General features: G+C 32.8%; 1 protein-coding gene across 1 annotated transcript in view; it reads right to left on the reverse strand.

Moving 5' to 3' along the window:
• The window catches only part of rg (A kinase anchor protein rugose), a 319,999-nt gene that overhangs the window by 193,317 nt on the left and 109,742 nt on the right, over positions 1–16,940 (reverse strand).

Consider the following 16,940-nt stretch of genomic DNA (forward strand, 5'->3'; position numbering starts at 1 on the left):
GCCTTAATGCATCTTCCGGTATTTCTTAAGAGATGTTTGTAAAAGGATGGTTCATTCTCTGTTGGTAGATGATAATAATGGATGTAAATTTATAGAGAAGACGGAGAAGATTATAATAAAAATTGATGCTAAAATGAAAACGGACTACATTAGGTACATATATTTATATTTAAACGGTATATTCGCGCATATTTAGAATATACGAATTATTCATACGTACATATACATCTCGTACTTCTTGACCCGTGGAATTGAAATATCGAAATTCGAAAGAAATCTTATCTGGCTTGCGAATTGCGCTGTTATTACGAATGGAATTTCGACTTTCCTACGATCGTGTATGATTCGCGCTACTGCATCACAGTACAATTTGGCTTTTATTCCGAAATCTCCGTTCTATAGCTTGAGATCGCTTATTCTCTTTTTGTTCACTTGTCCCATTTTCCTCAAGATTCTTTATTGATTTCTCTATCGCAATTCCCATAGAATTATTTTAAATCGACGTATTTTTCTTCTTATAGAATTTCTTCTATCTCTTTCTTTTGGCGTTTATTGCGCGCGCGCGCACACATATACAAAGCCGTCTGACCTATTTTGGCCTCTTCTACTAATTTTTCCATTTGTTCGATATAAAAGTATTAATTTTCAATTGTATCCACGCTTATTAATTTTTAAATCCGTTTGAAATGTTTATCAATAATTTACGCCGTTTAATAATCTGTTATTTAAACAATTAAATATATATTTTCAATACAGTATGGCTGTATCGTGGCTTTCCATTACTTCCCTTTTTGTACTCTCTATAATTTTATCCTAACTTTTTAATAATTCTAACTTTTGCATAACCGCGCGGCTCTCAATCAAACAGTAAGAACTCCTTCACTCCTTAAGCTTTTGTCGAGCCGCGAACACTAGTACGAGGTAAATGGCCCATATATCTTTAACGAAGTTTCGCGAGCATCGGCCGACTTCGTGCATCATGAACGAGGAATTTACGACGGATATCCCGCAAGATTAGATGCGTCGGGTCGACAAATTGTGAGTTTGCATTTACGGTATACATACCATCTGCGCAACTGTTCGCCCCAAGTTTGTCGCTGGTTTAATTGGCTTTAATAAAGTTCGGGGAGTCACGCCGGAGAGAAGTCGCGGAATTAACGATCGCGGTCCGCTGCGCGAGGTGCTAAAGCGGTTAAAGAACCTTCTCCGGGGAGGAACCTTCTAGTCCCAAGATCCCGTCACATGGCTAACATTTGTCCCTTACTTACACAAAAGGATAATCTCAGGAGTGAGCTGAAAGAAAGGGATCGAGAGAAAGAAGGTAACCGAGAAGCGAGTTTAATATCACCATTTAGCCGTTTAATTCACCGCCAAGTTTTTCCTTTCACGATATAATCGCCGAAAGATTTTCATTGCCTTTAAACGGAGAACGTTGAAACGTGAAGGAACAATAGGAACATTTTACTTTTAACTCTTTTCGCTAAATACGCGAAAAATGGCTCGATATTATCCGCAAATCCATCTCGGTTCCCGGGACTTGGATTATTTAAATTGCTCTCTACCGTCTTACGTTTACACGGAGAAGTAGACGGCGAAAAGTATGGTAACGACAACGATATGAAAACGGGGCGTTGATTGCTTTATGTTTGTTATATCCGGTAACGCAATTTAAAGTCGCAGTAAATCACCGGGCACAGCTCATCTGGAAAATGCCGTGCCTGCGACACGGTTATTTCATTTGGAAAACGACTCCAAGATTTACGCGGATCCCATTTCGTATTCTAAGACTATCGTTCAAGGCGCGAATTTACGGATAAACACGTCACGTTTGTCGCGGACGTCGACGCTTTCTTAAATCTGAACTATACCAAAGCGCTTGTAATCGCAGCTAAACTGCGAGGAGGGTCGATGCTTTACACGTTAAGTCGATAATTTGGTGTCTGTTTAAAAGAGATAAGATTGCCGCGGCTAACAACTCTCACCTATAATTGCTCCATATTTCCAGCGATTACTACCTTCTTCGAGCGTAGTAGTTTTATATGAGTGTGTGTATGTGTGTGTGTTTGACAGAGGAAATCTTTATCTCCTGATTATTCGAGATACTTGCTAAATATTCGAAGATACATGACCTCATGCATTTATCTCTGTGCACTTGCAAATTTTATCCCTTTGTGCATACAATTTTTGCAGTAATGGAAAACCGATTATACGTAAATCATTTTACAGTGCATTTTATGTGGTTTCATGTTAAGAATATTAACTTCTTCCTTCCCCTCCTCTTCCCCATCATATGCAATAACCGTACATTTCTATATATATATATATATATATATATATATATATATATATATATATATATATATACATATACATATTTTATATATACACTTCTATATATAAATACATACGTATGTTACACGTGTAGTCTTGTTACATATTTGACTTCAACATAAGCTAGTTCTATTCGTACGCGAATGTATGTTCATGTCTAGTAGACAGCCTTTTCCGTTTTATCTCTTTTTTTCCTATCAAACGCTGTTTGAGGCAGGCACGTAAAATTCGTTGCAAAATTCTTTTCTCGGGATAGAGAACGCCCCCATCTTTACGAAAAGCATATTGTATCCCGCGGCATGAATTCAGATTCAATTCCTCTTTCATTCGACACCGCTTCCTTCGAACCAATACGATGAAAGTTCCTTCGTCGTGTTGGACATAGAGATTTGTTGAGGCGCGCAGCGTGTCGTCGAAATGTATGTAGCTAGTTGTTAAAATGGTTTTTTTTCTTTTTTTTAAAACATTATGCAGATAGCGAATACGGGCGATGCGCTCGTAATATAAGTTTTAATGCATCATGATATAATGACAATTGGTTTGTTGGCTGAAATGGTGCGCCAAATGAAAGAATAATTAATTGCGAGGACAAAAGCTTACGCGAGTCGGATCGATAGAAAACGGCACGCAAAAATATATTGCTGTGCTATGTACTCCTGTTCTTTATGGCCCCCGTTCATTATGTATCATCATTGAATTTGTGAAAATAATTTATTATCAGGGATAATAACGCTGTACCTCGAAGTCATCTGTATCTTTTTATCCTACAAAATCTATCTCTTGTTAATAAATTACTTCTCTCTTTTGACTTTCTACTGAAAATAAAAATCATAAAATGCTAAACTAATTTTAATATACTCGCATATAGTGAAATATAATATAAAATTTAATACCTATAATAAAATATTACATTAACAAGAACTTTTAATTTAATGACCGAGTGAATATTTGATACATATTGGATATTATGTATATAATTCGAATCGATTAAATCAATCGCGATGGGAGCTCTGATCAGCATCTAATTTCATAAGCCGTTTGCTGATTAGATAGAGACAGTTGATGTTCAATCTTGACCCAAATGTACCAATATATTATGTCATGCACTAAGATGCGCATATGCATATGTATATCGCTACTAAACTGACACATCAAAATGAAAATTCTATGTTATGAAATTTCATACGACGAAGAAAAATATTAGCATACATGAAAGCGTAATTAACTTTTATATTCATTCTATGTGCATTAAAGTTAATTAATTCGCCGCAAAATAAAATGAGGTCAACAGCATATCTAACTAAAACGATTTCACCAATAACTACGGTAAAGATTGCCGTTGCTGCAAGAGAGACATATCTGATATATATGCACTAAAATGCATCTTTACCTGCGCGTGCGCGACCACACATGCACACACATACGCACACACAGGCCGTTCAACTATTGATATATTCCGACATTTACGACTTTAAGTTACTTTGCTTAATATATGGTAGAACTCTCTCTCTCTCTCTCTCTCTCTCTCTCTCTCTTAGATTATAAATTCTGTCCCTTCCGATTGTGTCTGAATATGTGTGCGTACGCCTAAAGGGGATTCTAGTTGATCGTAGCCCTATATGCAATTTCCGCGTTTTACATATTTATTTGATCTATTAAGGTCGAAGAATTTCAATACATCCAATAATGATGAATATATTCAAGTAAACTTATATCACATAAAAATAAAAAAATTACGTGTAAATATAATTTTATATAATGACGTAACAAGAAATGATGCTTTAGATGAGGGCAACAAGTTATCAAATGTAGTTGGAAATGTATTCGTTATTCAAATTCTTGTTGCTATATTATATGCTCTGTTATATTCGCGCTTTAACCACAAGTGATACAATTCTATATACAACATATAATAGCTGAATATAAACTTCACTTTAAATGACTTATATTTTTGTATTAATGAAATATATATAACGCTGAGTACATTAATATATAAACTACACAGTGGTATAAAATAGAGATATTTAAATAATAGAGCTCGGTGCGCGATCATGTATGAAAACACCAAATGTATTTAGACGTGAGTATATTATGATTAAAAAGATATTAATTTTTTATATATTAAAAAGAAAAAACAATACATCAGAATGATTATAAAATTTAAAAAATATTAAATTGTATTTAAATCGGAATTGCAATATAATTTGTACATATAATTTTTGTATAATAAATGTTGTATTATCACATATACGAACATCATTAAAACGAATTAAGCTTATAAGACAAATTGAGAGAACAAAAACGGCAATCTGCATTACGTTAAACAAAAACGATAATACCTTGTCACTAGAAAGCTGTGTTTCTTATTAGGTATAATTATATATTATAAATACATGTAATATAGAATTTTAATATATATATATATATATATATATATATATATATATATTTAATAACACAAACAAGATAAAATATACTTAATATATTTTTTGTTAATGGAAAAGCTGGAAAAATATTCTTATCAATTTTTTATCTTGAGCTTGGTGATAAAGAAATACATGTAAGGATAAAAAAGATCAAAAAAATATATGTATACATATATATATTTTTTAAGAAATTAGAAACTAACATATATCGTAGGGAAAAAAATACGTCTACTTTTCTATTTAAACTTTTCTCCTTCGTGAGACAGACTCAAGACAAATTGCGCTACGTTCTGTTACTAACGCGTAAACTCTCTTCTGCCAACGAAAAAGAATCGACAGTTTCTCTCTTTTTTTTTCCAATGTCGCAGCAATATTAAATCATGATATTTATTCCCGCTTGAAAAGTATAGTCACCATCGAGCGCATCTGTTATTGTTTTTCTCTTTTTCATCAGATGTCATTTTCTGCATTGCAACGTTTAATAGCAGCTATGATTGAATTTTTCAATCAAAATAATAAAGTGTATATAAATTTAGGCCAAGCGTTCTATTAAAATGCAGAGAATCACTTGTTCATATTAAATTATACAATTTCCATATAAATGGCGAACATTTTATTAAAACGCCAATCAACAAGAATAATAACAATGTTCCAATATACCATAATTCTCTTTCACAATAAAAACTTGACGAGAAAATTAATATTGAAAATTAGAATATAATATTTTTTTCTTGGTTTTTAAAACAAAAACTAATTTTAACGATAATATTTAACCACAATAACTGTAATAATATTAATGGAATAACTAAAAATATATAAAAGTTTACTTTTTTCTATTCTATTGAACATTGAAAATAAGAGAGAATTTTAGTGTCAACAAAGAGAACAATATATGTACTTGCTGTAGCTAACCACGAGAGAATGATGAGAAATACAACACGGACAATGCGGAAATACGTAAGCAGGAGCATAGTGTTGTATTTACGAAAGATGCGGGAAGGAACTTTCTCTCTCTCTCTCTCTCTCTCTCTCTCTCTCTCTCTCTCTCTCTTTCTCTTTTCCAATGTATGACAATAGCGGGAAGAGTCATAGAAACCCAGCAACAGGAGATGCTGCGCCACCGACGTGTTACGGGTTGCCGAGTTCTCTCCGTTAAGCATGAACTGATTTTCCTTGTCCGACTTTTCGCCTTGGTGCCTTTTCCGAGCTACCACCATCCAACCGTGTTCTCCCGACGTTGCGGCAACAGCGTCTTTTGAATTTTGAAAGCATGAGACACGCCGCGCCACGGGGAAATCTCATTTTCCACGGACCCTCGTACTCCGGAGGAGAAGCGCGCCGGTGCCACCGGAAAGGTCGGAAGATTTATTATGCACTTTCTTCTCCTGCAGGTAGAACGTGCGTTCCTTCGTTACACAGTGCACGTCGCCAAGACCTGACCTAACCGGTGCCACCCCGATTCGCAAGGAACACCATCCACTTTCCACAAGCCCCGTCTTGAGATTATGTGCCCGCGAATACAATCTTCAATAATATAATAAATGATTTCCATAGTCGAGGATTATCCTTGGTTGCGGATAGCACGTGCACGGATAGCATCCAATATAATTCGGTTATCTAAGTTTTCATATATCGCGAAGCATAAATAAAGACGCGCGATTGTATTATAGTTTGTAGTGGATGCGATAATTTGGAGAGAATCAAGCGCATATACATACACACATACACGCTTAAAATTATGTTCGTGCTCGGAGCAAGTAAATGATATGTTTTTGGACTTGCTGTTGCGTCAGCAAGTCCCAGATAATTAAGTTAGCGCGAACATCGATTAAGCAAATTGCATATTTAGAAAGTTATTGCACCAAACTGTTCAACAATCGTTTTTATTAGTAACACATATGTGTTACGATTACAAATTGCAATTGTGAGAAATTTTCGCTCCGCTTAAAATATTAACACAGATTGTAAGATACTTATGTTCTCGCCAGAAGCTACGTTGGATAACAATAGAAACCGATAAATGACAATTCGCGAAACACAATCAATTGATTTGTCTGCTAACAAAAAACTGATAGTTTAATTAATAAATACAATAAAACTGTCTAGTTATAGTGAAACGTAATCGATTTTCTAACAATCGTTTTTTAGATTAACTAGACTACACGAGGGAAACATCAGTGAAGTGTTAGAATAGTGTAATAATATTAAAAATATTCAATCGTTTAATCAATATTTAATGGAATGTATTCTTTATATTACAAATATAAATTATATATATATATATATATATATATATATATATATACATATATAATTAAATATATTTTCTCTCTTCACAGATACTAATGCGATTACAATAAAAAGTCACGACACCAACTTGAGCAACGCGAAACTGCGACGGTGTAAAATGATGGAAAATATGAAAATCGCGTGACAAGTTAAGTTCCACCGAATAAAAAGATAGAACTTCACGGAAAACGTGTACTTCGCAACTCGCGACGAATATAAGGAAAGAACTATTCCGCTTAAAAGTATTTTTCCTTGTCCCTGAGAGGTAATCGCGTCGCGAGGTAACTTCGCAGTCCCGCCAGTAGAATTTGATGTGGAATTAGCGCAAAGTACGACGGGAATAGTCTCTGCGAAACGTTATTAAAGCACTTGACGTAATAGCATCGTCATTAAACTTCCTCATTCGTTACAATAAAGCTGCCGATGACGAAAGCGCGATTGATTGTCGCGAGCACCGGTGCTTCTTACGAAGAGAACGTTATTATCAAGTTCGCATGAAGTGAAACATTATGTAATATCTTTCTTCGCGCGGACCAAACTTGCTCTTATAACGAAGAGATTATGTTCCGTTCTGCTTTTACCAAGATAGAAACACACAAATCATCAATGGAGATGCTATCCTTTTATCCTTACATGGAGGATATGACAGCGCAGCTTTTTCCTTCAGACATCCCGGCGACTGAGCTTTAACAAAAGTGTGTATTTGTGTGCGTGCGTGCACGTGTGTTTATGTGTATGTACGTATATGTACTTTTGTTATATTGTATTCGCTCTTTGGCTTCTTATCGAGTGGCGTCGAATAAAAGCCAAAGTACGTAGGGTAAGACAATACAGAGATAACAAAAGTACGGGTAAAATGTGAAAAAATCCAAACAATAGGGATACCATGTAGATTATCTCAGTGAGAAGAGATAGATTATAATAGACGTTCTGGCGTAAAAGATGCCGAATTCACGATTTACTCACGCGTACGAACGCTTTGAACTTGAACAAAAGCCGGCTAAAAGTGCTCGCTGCGAATACGTACCTGAAACAGAAATGATATTATGAATATTAATTATAAGTAGATTAGATTAATAATAAATAAATAGCATTAAACATTTTAAATTGTCTAAATAAAGTTTTGAACACACAAGAATTATAACAGAAACAAGGTAAACTATAAGATCAAAGTGCAATACAAAAACGATAAAATTCAAGATAAACGTGAAAACTCCATCGGAATTTTTGTGTCGCTACGGAAAAACTCTGAAATCCTTTGGCATGTGAAACACATAAAAGGAACATTAAAGTGAACAAATGTGCTCACTTGTTATGTGAGATCTTCGCACGATTCAACGACTTATCGCGCCACAGGATTCTATTAAGACTTGAAATCACATGTTACTTCCCAAGATTCTTGTCTCATGAAATTCATTGGTATTTATACCACCTCAGAAGAAAGAGAGAAATTAAATCTAAGAAAACATAAACATTCGATTAATGATCTGATAATTAATCATAAATTAATTAATATAATTGCAATTCATAAATTGTTGAGAATGAATTATGTCAGTTAAAAATAACGCACTCTAAAATATTTTCTCTCTCCAAGGAAAAAAATTAATTTATTATCTGCTGTAATAATCCGGAAATAACTTTCTCTCTTCAAAGAAAAAAAAATTAATTCATTATCTGCCGTAATAATTCGAAATTCGCATTAGTATTTTTTAATATTTTCGCGCAAATTAAATGTCGTACAATTAGAAGATTGCATTATAGAGATAAACATTTATGAGAAAATACTCGTAATTTATTAGAGTTTACTCTACTTCAACAATGAAAGGATATGTACAATACAAATGATATGAGGTTGAAGTTCAGGTATTCTTATTGTAAATCTGCTTGCATCACCTAGATTGCTTTCTCTGGATCTTGAATACCGCGGATATAAATCGCTTGCCTGGTAGCAAAACTTCTTGCGATAATATTTTATTTTGTTTTTTTCTTCGCTACGTATGCTCCTCTTCACCATTCCCAAAGATTACTTTCATCGTAACGTATTCGCACACATACAAGAAACTTTGACGTTGTCGATACTCTAGAATTTTTTCGATACAAAAAATAAGCTTTATCAAGCCGCAAGATTATATAAAAATATTACAAAAATGGAAAATTTTCAATATTTTCTTGTGCGCCAGGCACTATCCTAAAATATTTTATAAGGATCGTTCTTTGAGACTATTCAGAAAATGAAAATATCAACAACGACTAAAATATATAAGAGGAAAAGGAAAAAATATAAACGAAATTTTATATATTAAATGTATAATTTTTTTATATTCTTTCCTTTCCTTATTATATGATTTCAGCCGTTGTTGGTATTTTCATTTTCTGAATAGTCTCAAAGAATGATCCTAAAAGCGACAGCGAGGAAGCCGCACAAAACTAAATCGGATGCCCGGAAGAGGATTGCGTTGGGATTGCGTTGATAGTACCTATGCGTCAAAAGAAAACAGAAAATCGTATATGACATATGTTGTGGATAAGACATGTATGCATGTACGGTTGGGTGCGGTTGTTGTTGACTATACCTCTCGTCTAGTTTCTTTTAAACTTACACAACTTTCTTTCTGTGCGACCCAGCTATTCAGTACCAACAAACACGATATATCATACAATCGCGGAGCGATTGTAATCATTATAACAACACCAACAGACGTATTGTTCGGGCTTTACTTCTATTTTTTAGAGCATATTGTGATAATATATAGCTGGCGCAGTGCATGAGTCCATTCAATATTTTTATTCACCCGGTTAAACGTTGTTATAATTGTGGGCAAAACTGCAGTTCTAATTTAGTTCCGCGTTACTTAATCATGTATATTCGCATTACTAATCATTTGCGCGAATAATTTTTTTAAAAAGTTTAAAAAGCGCACAGACTTTTTTAAATTGTGTATAATTATTATAAAAGGGTTTTTTATTTACATTTTTTATCTAAACGATAAAGAATAGATGTTAGGATCTTTCAAGGAAGAAGGAGATTGATGAAATCGCTCTTATTAACATTTCAAAATATCATTTTAGAGCCATTGCGAGAAGCCGCTCTATATATCCGAGACGGCTCACCTTTTGTGAAACTTTCTTAGAGATCTCTCAAATGGTTTTCCGCTTACTGTGCAACTACCATGTAAAATGAAGCTGTAACAGAGCTCTATATTCCGCCCGTAACCATCCTTAACTTTCAATCCCGACAAGTTTGTCCAGCGTATGTCCCCGAAGGCGTCGAGCTTCAGGGCGCCGGTGAACAAGTGAGTTTAGCAGAGTCGGTTAACTTCCACGCCGACCGGCGATTATATCAGGTGAAACCATTTAACGGCACTTCCTTGGGCGCCGTTCATCCCCTTTAGTTAAGATTGTCTGCCAAGCGATCGCGGAAATACGCGCCGGCTGCGATGACACGGCGCAAAGATGAAGACAAGAACGAGTACGCGGGATAAAAAGACGATCACGTTGGTCAATACGTATCAACAAGCCCGTCTTCTAGCCGGACGCAATTTATTACGGCCCAGTGGGCTTGACAGGGCGCAGTGTAATGAGAGACGTAAGGAGACGGCGGACGATAGGAAATGCGCTCTGAAGAGAGAACTTATCGACGATATTTTAACTCAGTTTTTATCACTCCTCGATCCGCGCGCGCGCGGAGTTAATATATCTTTAATTGACTATAAAATTTTTAATATTAAATTACGCGATATAAACGCTAGCTTTTGCCATTACGATGAGATAAATCGGCAATCGTGCTATAAAATATCATGATCAATAAATGCGATATATAATGTAGAAAATGGCGTGTCGTAATATTCGATCCATTTAAGGTAATTCAATTAGGTTGATCGCCTTTTAATTGGTTTTCAATGCAAATATTTTGTAATCATATTATTTTACATTATTCGCATTATTGTATTGCCTTGTATAGATCATTTAATTATGCTTTTTATTTTAAAAATAAGATATTACAATTTTTATTTTACATTATACATTCCGTGACTATTGTACAATATTTTAATTACATATTCTAGAGACATTTTGATTCAAATTTAAAAAAGCTTAATATTAAAATATGAGAAAAAATATAGATGAACTCTAGATTCTGTGTATACCTACATATAAACATATATATGTATGTATAAAATGCGAGATCATACAATAATTTAAATATAATGCTAATTAATTATTCTGCACCAAAAATATTCGACACGTTGAAACGATCTGTGAAACCACTTGTTTAATTTCACAGAAACCTCCGAGATCTCCGCGTTTTCAGACTCTGACGAGATCTCGTTTAAAACCGACAACCGCTTCCTTTCTGCGTCGCATTCTTAATTCATTATGTCGTAACTTGCAGTAATAGAAAAAACTTTGATGCGAGATTTATTGATCAGTGTAATATAAGTGAAATGCTATCTTTCTTACTTGTTTATTTAAATTTAAAAAATGAAGTTTATTGAGACAAGAGTATACAATTAAATAATTAAAGAATCATATAATTAATAAATTAATATAATAACTTTGATCTCTATTTAATCAAAATGTTATAAAACTTTTTCTAAAACGTGTGTAATCTTAACCTAATTTAGAGATATTTGCGAGTACTCTGTCAATTAAAACATTCAACTTAAGTACATTTACTAATATTAGACCGTGTTACGGGCACACTTTAAGTGCAATTTCGAAACTATACGAATTAATTCGTAGCTAATGTAACTTCACAGTAATAACTTTAACAAACCGATATTATATATACGTACAACTCCGTTAAATCTCGCGCGCATTTGGCATTAATTATCAAACACGAAAGTCAATTTGTTGCCACACTTTGAGCACTTTGAGATAACGATCCGTAGCTGCGCCGAAACCAGAGCAATTTATCTACCTATGTGTAGCTTCCGTTAGTTGCTAAATTGACAACATCACTGAAGTGTGGTGTACGCGTACGTTTAAGGCCACCACCACTTTCATTAACCACGGCAACGTTATTCAACGTACTGTTGAGCGAACTTCCAGATTCCTAAAGCCTTATCCTTTCTCAAACTAATTGTGTCAATCTGTAGTAACGAAGATGCTCCGCTCTTCGCTCATCGCTTGTTACACTTTATTTCAAAATAAATTTATTGAATTCTCAACAATTTTTTTTATCTCGCTTAATGAATTTTAATCCTATTTTGAAATATTGGCTGTAAAATAATTTAATTGCGTAAAATCTGACTTCAAAATCTGATTTTAATATATATCTATGCGAAATATTTTTCATATTTCTGTATTATTTGCTTTTTTATATAATTTTAATAATAAAATATCGCAATAATTTATTCATCTCAAAGAGAGAATTATATTATATTTTAATGAATAAAATATTTCGAAATATGGTATTACAATATAGAAGCTTTATCAGACTTTTGTAAAGATTCATTCACGTTTTTCGAATAATTATCATCGTTGAAAGCTAGTGCAGTATAAGATTAATTGTATTACATTTTTCCTGCGCTCCTCTTTTCTCTTCACGCTTTTAATTCCGCGCGATTAATCGAGGTATGCATGAAAAAAGACAGAAAACGAATGACGAAAATGAACGAAGGTTCGAGAACACGCGTTTCCTCTAAGAAACGAATTAAATTCAAACTCGTCGTCGAGAAAGAGAGACACGCGGTCACACTCTGTTGTCCAATATACCATTCTAACGCCATTTTTATCCGACCTGTAACAAAGTGAGAACGATCGTCCCGGTACTCCACAATTTATTCCGACGGAATTTAGAGCTTTATCCTCGACACAAGCAATGATAGAAACTAGTTACTTGTTAAAAGGAGCTTTGTTAAACGAGCGAGAGAATTAAGTACATCTGCTTCAAAGTGACATGCGTGGTTGCGCAATATAGGTATATAAAAATGAACACAGAGTACGTTTAATAATTTGTATTTCAGTTCATATCGATATGTACATACACTTTCGTCATACACGGCTATTTGCAGTTGTATAAAACGAGAAATAAATCTATGGCAAGCGCAGTCGTTGGCTGTCAGTCTCCTCATCTTTTTAAAGAATAGACGCAATGAAATTCTAGTCGCGTTAATATTGAGCTAGATAGTAATTTAATTTTATCGAGAAAAGAAATTAAGTAATTCCATTTCCCTCTGTCGTATACCGTATGATATACTCTATCTTTGGACTTCGGGGAAAAAGTTGAACTGACGTACAATTTACTTCAGCAGTATCATACGACCGTTCTACTTTTTTCACTTCCGCGAATAGATATCTCGAAGCAAAGATATAGCATGTACAAATAATCAAAAATATATGATATCAAAATATAATATTATACATATTTTCTCAGTATTAAATTTATTTAGCAACCAAATATTATAATTTCCAGCATATTAATCGTGCATGCTATTTTAGTTTCACAATAATGACAATAATGACGCAAATATCAAATTATCTTTAAATATTATATTAAATAATAATCATAGAGACAAAATATGATTACATGCAACGATGTAAAATTATTCGTAAAATATTTAAGTAATTTTCAATTAGACCTCAATGCGTCGCAAAGACCCGCCAATAAGAAGCGTAAACTTTTTTAATTAAAGGGCTGTCCCTAGAGTTTTAAATGAGTTAGTGACGCTGACGCTGATAGTAGAAGGAAAGTGAATGAAGCGTGTGCAGAAAGAAGAGGAAGTAGAAACCAGATAAAACGGGACAGTAATAGTGGTATGGCAATAGGATCACGATAGAGGAAAGGAGAAGCTTCGAATCAAGTATTTGAAACTGCGAAAGCTTTATTCTGTTATAAAGAGAATTTCGATTATCATAAAATCGTTCAATTTAATTACCGCAATTAATTAACAAGTCCACCGCGGGAGGTCTTTGCTTCAGTATTTATAATAATATATACGAAGACGTTGATTACTTGATATAAGATAGTAATCTTTTACTGTATACACAGTTCCATAACTTTGAATATAAAGTTTAAAATATATTTTAATTACTCTCTTTTTTTTCTTAATACAAAATGTTATAAGTCACATTTGAGCGACTTATCGTGAACATCGTAAAAGGTTTTAATGATCTATTATTCCAAAATGTTTTAATTAATAATTAACAACTTCTTCTTACTAATTTTTAAATCGCGTATAATTTTAATATTATAATTAAAATATATTATATATGTAAAATTTACAAAATAAAAATATTTGCTGGGTTAAAATTTAATTTCTTATAAATTTCTCGTTTTAAACATAACACGTTTTGAATTATTACATCTACATTTTCTAATTGCGAATAATAAAGTAGAAATGCGAATAGATACAATAGATTATCTCGTTGGTATATGCAAAACTCAGGAACAAAGCGGTTTCGGGATATTACTGATCTCATTAAAAAGTAAGTGTCTACCGACATTACGTTCATATATGCGGCGATACAGCATCCATAAAGGAAGTTAACGGCTAAAGCAACAACTCGGTATATTACCGACCTCGTTACACATGAAATTTTCCACAAAGCAAGAAAGAAAAGAAAGTATTATTAATTATAAATAACTACGCGCATGTGGCATAAAGAATCACAAGGATTCGTTAAAAAGTTAAGAATTTTTATCTATCTTATGAATGTCCTTTTTTCATTCTTGAATTAAAATATATACTTATATGAGTTTATAAAAACAAAAATGAATAAATATAAATTATAAACTTCAGTGAGGAATCGAATTATTCTTTAAAATAATGTGCAATTTTTCACAATATTATCTTCATAAAAAAACTAATGATATGTATAAATTTCTCTGAAAATTCCATTCTACCTACTACCTACTAATTGCATTCGTTCATATTCTGTCTAAGAAAAATATAACCGGAAAATATATTTAAAAAAATTAACGTTGAATATTCATGATACATTGCTGAAACACAATACTTAAACACGTACAAGTATTTTAACAAAGCAAAATAAAATATATATATGCAAAAGCATATATTTCCTCTTTTATTAACTCACTAACGATATATTTATAAAAAAATATATGATACGTTTTATTAAGAATATTTTTCGTTTTCGACAGTTGCACGCAATTAGTCACAGCTGTGATTGTTATTAATCAAGTAATCATTATATATCTTAATTCGAATTGTAACAATAGATTGGTAACGAGATAAAAGATCAATATATAAAAGATGATTAAAATCTCTGAATTGGTGAAAAGATATATAATCAGAATATGAAAAAGGATATCACGGATGAGATGCCGGGATACGATTATTCTTTTTCGCAGTGGTTTTATTCACACGTCGATTCTATCTTCCATTTAATGAACTTCTACGTTCGAAAGATTCATTGAACTTGCACGCAATTTTTAATACGCTTAAAAAAAACTTTTGTCCCACTTTTGTTAACATGCATGCAATTTTTTAGCAATGAATCGAGAGGGGTATTTTGTAAAACATGCAGCGATGAAATGTTTCAAATAAAATGCAGAACAGAAATATCAAATAATAATTATAATTCGCTCGTATATTGTTAGCAACAAGTAACATATTTAAAGACCAACACAACGAGCACTTATTAAGGTGATATAAAATAAAATAAACAGTTTATTCCATATATATTGCAAACATAAACGTTTCGACTGCACGCAGCCTTCTTCAGTAAAAAATTCAAATCAATTTACCATATCATAAAATTAATTGTCTTTTGTTAGTGTCGAGAATTAAGTCGAGAATTAAAACAAATACAAAGTATATCGCTGAACTTGTGCATATTAAACAACTTATGATGCGACAACATTTAAGATAATACTTAAATTGTACGGAATCTTTCCAACATCTTAGTCGAAACGTTTATGTTTGTAATATATATGGAATAAACTGTTTATTTTATTAATAAGAATATTTGTAAGTCAGCTCTCCAATTGTTTTAAAAACTCCATATTCATCTCGACTAAGAGCCAAACGCGATGTTATTGCGATAAATTAAGATAAGAAAATTTTTGGAAACTGAGGAATTTGAATCCTATGGTTGGGATCTCAGAAATTCCCCTTGTTACTTCTCTAAACATCCCCTGTAAGAAAAAGACGAGTTTATTTTATTTTATATCACCTTAATAAGTGCTCGTTGTGTTCGTCTTTAAATATGTTACTTGTTCAGAACAGAAATGTTTATGGAGTTATAGATGATAAGAAAATAAAATTTTATTAAAATCTCAAAAAAAGAAGACTACGCAAACAAAATGTTACATTGATATATATCTATCGCTGATAATATTTATATGCACTCGTAAATTTATATATTTATGTATCAAAATCCATCATCAATACAATTGTGTAAAGATTGATAATCCTTTAGCGTCCCACTTTTTACTTTATGAAATACAATTAAATGAAATTAATAAATGGAATTTTCCCGCTTTTCCGTGCATATTCGGAGCTTTGTACATGTACGAGTTATAATTAAATACGACAAACACATTTATACCATAGAATAGAGAAGTTAAATAAATACAAAGTTAATATCGTCGATATCAGCAAACTGAAACGAGTATTGCAGTAAATGTGTTGAAAGTAGATGAATAACTTTTGAATAATGCACTGTTTTGTATCGTATTTGATTAAAAATATTTTGACAAAATTATAAAAATATATATCACAAATATGCAGAGGTACATGATCGCGTACGACATGTAATACATAAAATTATGTATTGTGAAAGGATCGATAATATGAAACAGGGTATTTAAATTTAAATAATTCGGCCGCGATGAAGGCTATCGCTTAACATGTTTACAACATGAATTTTGCCAAACACAGTTACCTATTTGCATAAACATAAAGGACATAAACGCACGTACATACATAT

The sequence above is a fragment of the Nylanderia fulva genome, unplaced genomic scaffold (genome assembly GCF_048542155.1).
Source record: "Nylanderia fulva isolate GAGA-0341 unplaced genomic scaffold, ASM4854215v1 Scaffold7, whole genome shotgun sequence".
In the NCBI taxonomy this organism is placed as follows: domain Eukaryota; kingdom Metazoa; phylum Arthropoda; class Insecta; order Hymenoptera; family Formicidae; genus Nylanderia; species Nylanderia fulva.